Below are 5913 nucleotides of genomic sequence, written 5' to 3' on the forward strand. Positions count from 1 at the left end.
ATATACCCTGACACTCCTTTCTGGCCTGCCAATTTTCTGTGGATAGGTCTGCTGTAAACCTGATCTGTCTTCCTTTGTAGGTTAAGAACTGTTTTTCCCTTGCTGCTTTCCTGATTGTTTCCTTGCCTGAGTATTTTGTGAATTTGACTATGATATGCCTTGTTAATGGTCGGTTTTTGTTGAATCTCATGGGAGTCCTCTGTGCTTCCTGGATTTTGATGTCTGTGTCTTTCCCCAGGTTAGGAAAGTTTTCTGCTATGATTTGCTCCCTAATCCTCTACCCCTTTCTCTCTCCCTTCATCTTCTGGGACCCCTATGATTCTGATGTTGTTCCTTTTTAATGAGTCACTGATTTCTCTAATTCTTAAATCATGCTCTTTTGCCTTAGTCTTCCTCTTTTTTTCTGCTTCATTTTTCTCCATAAGTTTGTCCTCTATGTCACTGATTTGCTGCTCTGCCTTATCCATCCTTGCCGCTGTAACATCCATTTGAGATTGAAGGTCAGTTATAGCATGTTTTATTTCATCCTGACTAGTTTTTATTTCTTTTATCTCCGCAGAGAGGGATTCTAATCTATTTTCGACTCCAGCTAGTATTGTTATCATGATTCTAAATTTTACTTCAGACATCTTGCTTGTATCTCTGTGGATTAAGTTCCTGGCTGTCGTTTCTTCCTGCTCTTTCTTTTGGGGTGAATTCCTTTGTTTCTTGATTTTGAAGGAAGAAAAGGAATTAATAAGGTAAAAAAAATTAAAATTAAAAATTAAAAATAACACACACAGAAATCAAATAAATGATGCTAGATCATAGGTGTGTTTTGGTCTGGTTGTTGAAAGGAGCTTGATAGATTAGAGAAAAAAGGAGGAGGGAAGGAAAATGTTTGAAAATTTGAAGAAATGAATACAATGAAATAGAATAAAATGAAAAGATGGAAGTAAAATAGAATTTGAAAAGTTTACAAAAGATTAAAAAATATAAAAAAAATTAAAGAAATATTTTTAATAAAAATTGGAAATAAAAATAAATTTTTTCTTTTTCTGTATTCAAGAAAAAGAAAAGAAATGAAAAAGAAAAAAAGAAAATACAATAAATGGACCAGCAAACAGATTGAAATTACATTGTTTTCCCCTATAGAGGTCAAACTATGAAGCAATTTATAGTTCATAAACTAAGCAGGTGGAGAGACTTGTGATGTTCCTGAAGAGCAAGGTTGGCCCAGTTGGAGGGGCTTAGTGTAATGGCTCTGGTCTCCATTAGATGGCACTACTTAGCTTACTGCGGTGAATTGTTGTGGCTCTTGTAGGTGTGTATGTGCATGCACAGAACGGGTGAAAATGGTGTCACCCAGCTACCCAGTCTCTAGTATCAGAACTCTGTTCTTCCTGATCAGCAATCGTGCACCCATCCTTTGTCTCTGGCTTCTGTCCATTCCTCGCTTTTACACTGTCTGTGTAAAAAGCCGTCAGGTTGCCGGGTGACACCTCCCTCCTGAGTTTTATCTCAGATGTGACTGTGTTTCCCAACCCCTCACTTCTGAGGGATTGTGGCTTTGTCCTTCTCAGACCTTCTGGGGGAGGGTCTCACCGAACAAAGGCCAGGTGCTGGCTGCACCCAGGAACGTTTGTTGGACCATGCTGCTGCCGATGCCCAGAGACTGTGGGTGGGTGCCAGCTCCAGAAAATGTTCACACAGTTGTGTAGCAGCAGCGTTTCAGGGATGATGGAAAATCTCAACACATATCTGGCACCAGGCTTCACCCTTAATGACCTTGTTCCAGCAGCAGCGAATGTGATTGTTCTCTGCGATCTGCTGGCACCTTTGCCTGTTGGCGGGGGGGCACTGCACAGCCTCTACGGAGTATCTTCCCAGCAGGGGAACCACCTCTCCCTGTGTGGCCTGAGGACCCCTGGACCTCACTCTGCTCCTGGGGATTTTCCCTTCTTACCAGAGCACTGCCAGGTATCTAGCTACAGAGGTTCAGACTCTGTGTTCCCTCTGTTTATAGAGTCTTAATGGAATTTAAACTCTGTCCTTTATCCTTCCTCCCTTTTTAATTCAGTCCCTGTGGCTGTTTCCACTTTTCCACTTTGTCACCAGCTTCTTTTGGGGAGGGGGTTGTCCGAAAGGGGATAGAATAAGAATTTGAATAAGTGATGCTGTGGTTTGTGTGTTCATGTGGAACAATGTCATGTCTTTTTGCCTTGAAGTTTTAGGAGAGGTCAAAAGGCTGAGAGCATTTTTGGGGACTCTCACATTCTAAAGTGAGGTGCTTGGCAACCTAGGTAGCACTTGCAAAGGGGGTGGTCAAAAATGGATTTTCTTAGCAATCATCCACCACACATCCATATATCACAGAGGGTGAGGCTGAAGAGGCTGAGAGAGAGGATTTATTGGAGAAAGTTGTCAGTGTGTTGGATTATTCGTCTTCACCAACCATGCCCCCAGCGAAGGTCATGGGTAGGGGGATGCTTCCCTTTTACTTAAAATCTAGTGGAAAGTTTGTCTGTGTCCTTTTGGATGTGAGGGACTCAAGGGTTGATATTTGAGTCATGCCTGAAGAAAGCTGACCCTGTCCCTTCCTGATCATAGAGGAATGAGGGTTGTAATAGAAGCAAGCTGCACTCCCACCAGTAGTGAGGCAAAAGTGAGATTTCTTGGAGACAAATATGGAGCCTATGGATGGTGATAATCAGAGACTTCTTCAAAACTAACCTGCCCAAGACTATTGGATACTGAGATCCAAAGAAGAGAAGGTGAACACTGGGAATGTAATGGATAGCAGCAGGGAGCCAGCTGGAGGAGAGGCCCTATATGTGCCACTGGGAGTGTTGACTTGCTGTCCAAGGTCCTTAGTGAGGGGGTCGCTGAGGTACCTGCAAAAGTCACCTCATTTCCATCCTGAGAAAAAGGATTAGGTTTGCACATCTGCCACATATATGGACACCAATCCTAGATCCTACCTAAGGCAGTTGTGTGAGACACGTTCTTTCTGTACTCGTAACCTTTTTTCCTTCGCTGTGCTTTGACCCTGGAGGGAGTGGCATATGGGAGAGGAAACAGGGCAGGCTTACCATATCCCTTCCTTCCTTACTCGTGGTTCCCAACTGGGGTTGGATGTGATTTGAGGGAACAGAGAAGTTCTAAACTGAGTTTTGATTTTTACACTGACCTGGATAAACTTACTTGATTTTATACCTGTCCATGTTTTTTTTTAAAATGCCAAAATGAAGCTTCCACTTATTTAATATGTAATAGTGACTGAAAAGCCATGGGACCTGTATCAGATTCTGTCTAGAAGGGGGAAATAATGAGTCCATGAAGCCAGTTTACTGGGGAGCAGTAAGAAGAATATAGTTGCTTTCATCTTTGAATGAGTCCAGCTCACACTCAAGAAAAGTAAGTGAAAATTGAATTAAAAAATTTTTTACCTTTGATTATTAACTGAACTTTTAAATATGCCACTGTTCTGAAACTGATTCACATGAGACTTTGGATTTATTGGAATTGTATATATAAGATAAGAGAAATGGATTAGATGATCTTTCATGTCTCCTCCAAAACTGTATTTCCATGATTTTAAAAACTGATATGATGCTTTGGAGTGAATATAGAAAAGAAACTGCTAAAAGCTAAATACCCTTGTGTGAAATTAAAATAGCTTCAGAGCAGTGTGTCAGTGTATATCAGGATTGAATTTAGTGTGGGAATTAGATTCCCAAGTTACCTGTAAGGCAAAAATCTGGCACATCAGGAATTACCCCTGAAGATCATAAAGTATACTCAGTAGTTTCTTAGGAATAAAGGACTAGATTTCTTGAGTAGTCTACCACCCATTTATTCATATGATAACCCTATGCATCCTTCGAACTTCATGTCAGATGCCATCTTCTCTGGAAAGCCTTGTGCCACATCCCTCTCTATTTGTGCCATAGGTGTATGCTCCTGACCCTGTCTGAACTTTCTTATCGCAACAGTTAGCACATTCTGTTGTAACCACCTGTTTATTGTTGTAGGATGCTTAACAATAGAAGAATATCCTAGAGCACTGTAAAGACCATATAAATGTTTTCAGTTTCTCAAGGGATGACTTACTTTTAAGAATGACACCTAACACGGTAGCCATGGTCTGGATTTGGATTATAGCTACTTAAGAAAATTGGATTTAGATGGTGAAAAAGAGACTAATATGCTTTTAAAAATTGAATGTTTCCAAGTCTGCACAATTAAATCACTTATAGTCTGATTTCTTTCTTCCTTTTCTTTTTTTTCCCTGTTAACTTCGCTTTTGATGGACTTACTCTGGGCTTGCGACTTGCCTTAGGAAATCAGCAATCCATCTAAAATCTATTAATGCTCTAATTCTTTAATAAACATTTATATGTAATATTTGACTCATATAAAAGAATACATAACTTACATTTAAGTTATGAAACATAATAATGCAACAAACCCTTGTGAACTCACCTCTCCACTAATAACCAGCAAATTAGCAGTAACATTGAAGCTACTTGTACTCCTTACTCTATTTCTTTGCTGTCTTTCATAGCAATAATATTTAGCAATTAATTGCTTTTATAAAAAAATTACCATATATGAATGCAAATAATATATTTTTAGTTTTTCTTACTCTTAGCTATATTCAGTGATATCATACTATATGTAGTGTTTTGTGATTTGTTTTTTAAAAAATTAATATTATGACTATGAAATTAATTATTGTATATAGTGCATATTGGTAGATAGTTGAGTGTGTTGTTTACATTTATTTATTTTCACTGCTAAATAATGTTTCATAGTGTGAGTGTTCTCTGATTTATTCTCTTGGGTTTGGACACTTGTGTTTATAAAAATCAGTTTCTTTGCTGCATAAACACTGCTGTTATTACCACTTTTGAATGTCTCCGGCTGAACGTGTACAAGAGCACCTGCAGGGCACGGCTGTGTTTTGATGGGATTCAGGACATACTACCCCTAAATATGGCACCATGGCATACTACATATTTGAAGCTGAGAAAATCTGAGAAGTGGCATGTGCAGGAAAGCCCTTCCCCGGAAGCAGTTCAGAAAACCCTCATGCCTCATGTGAGAGGTACTCTTCCTATACTTGGAGGAAAGGAATATCCTTATCTGCAAGGTACCAAGAGGAATCTGAATGAATGGGCCTCGCTCTTTCCCCCAGTTTACTACACTTAGTTTATACTCTTTCTTTTGCCCTTTCACATGTTTCCATGACTCCACTCTTCATCAAACCCAGCATAACACACTCAGATTTAACCACCTTTTTAGGTCTTTGTTTCTTTATGAAGGTTTCTGTGTCATTTGAAATTTACACTAAATAAATTTGCATGATTTTCTCTTGTTAATCTGTCTTTTGTTGCAGGTGAGAAATTAGAAAGGTAGAGGAAAAGGATATTTTTCTCTCCTGTATTGTATACCTATATCTGCACATCTATATCTATATTTATATAAATACACACAATAGGAATGTAATGATTGAGTTGTGGTAAATTCATATGATCAGATATGTAGGAAAATGCTAAAATGTTTTCCCACTGATGGCACAAATTTTACTTGTACCTGTTATTTATGAATTCCTCTTGCTCCAATGCTTTTATACTATCAGATTTTTAAAGTTTTTGCCAATATAGTAAGCATAATATTAATTTTACCATAATGGAATTTTTGAGAATATTTTCATATTTTTATTGGCCTGTTTTGTTTCCTCTGTGAAATGCCTATTCATATAGTTTTATTATTGATTATAGAAATCCTTGTATATTCTGTAAATTACTCTTTTCTCATTATGTATTCTGTAAAATTGTCTCCTGGTTTGTGGTTTGTCCCTTTTAGTTTTCCTAAAAAAATTCTATTTTCATGAACAAACATTTTTAATTTTAATGTTTTCAAATTTTT

The sequence above is a fragment of the Felis catus genome, chromosome C1, assembly GCF_018350175.1.
Source record: "Felis catus isolate Fca126 chromosome C1, F.catus_Fca126_mat1.0, whole genome shotgun sequence".
NCBI classification, from domain to species: Eukaryota; Metazoa; Chordata; class Mammalia; order Carnivora; family Felidae; genus Felis; species Felis catus.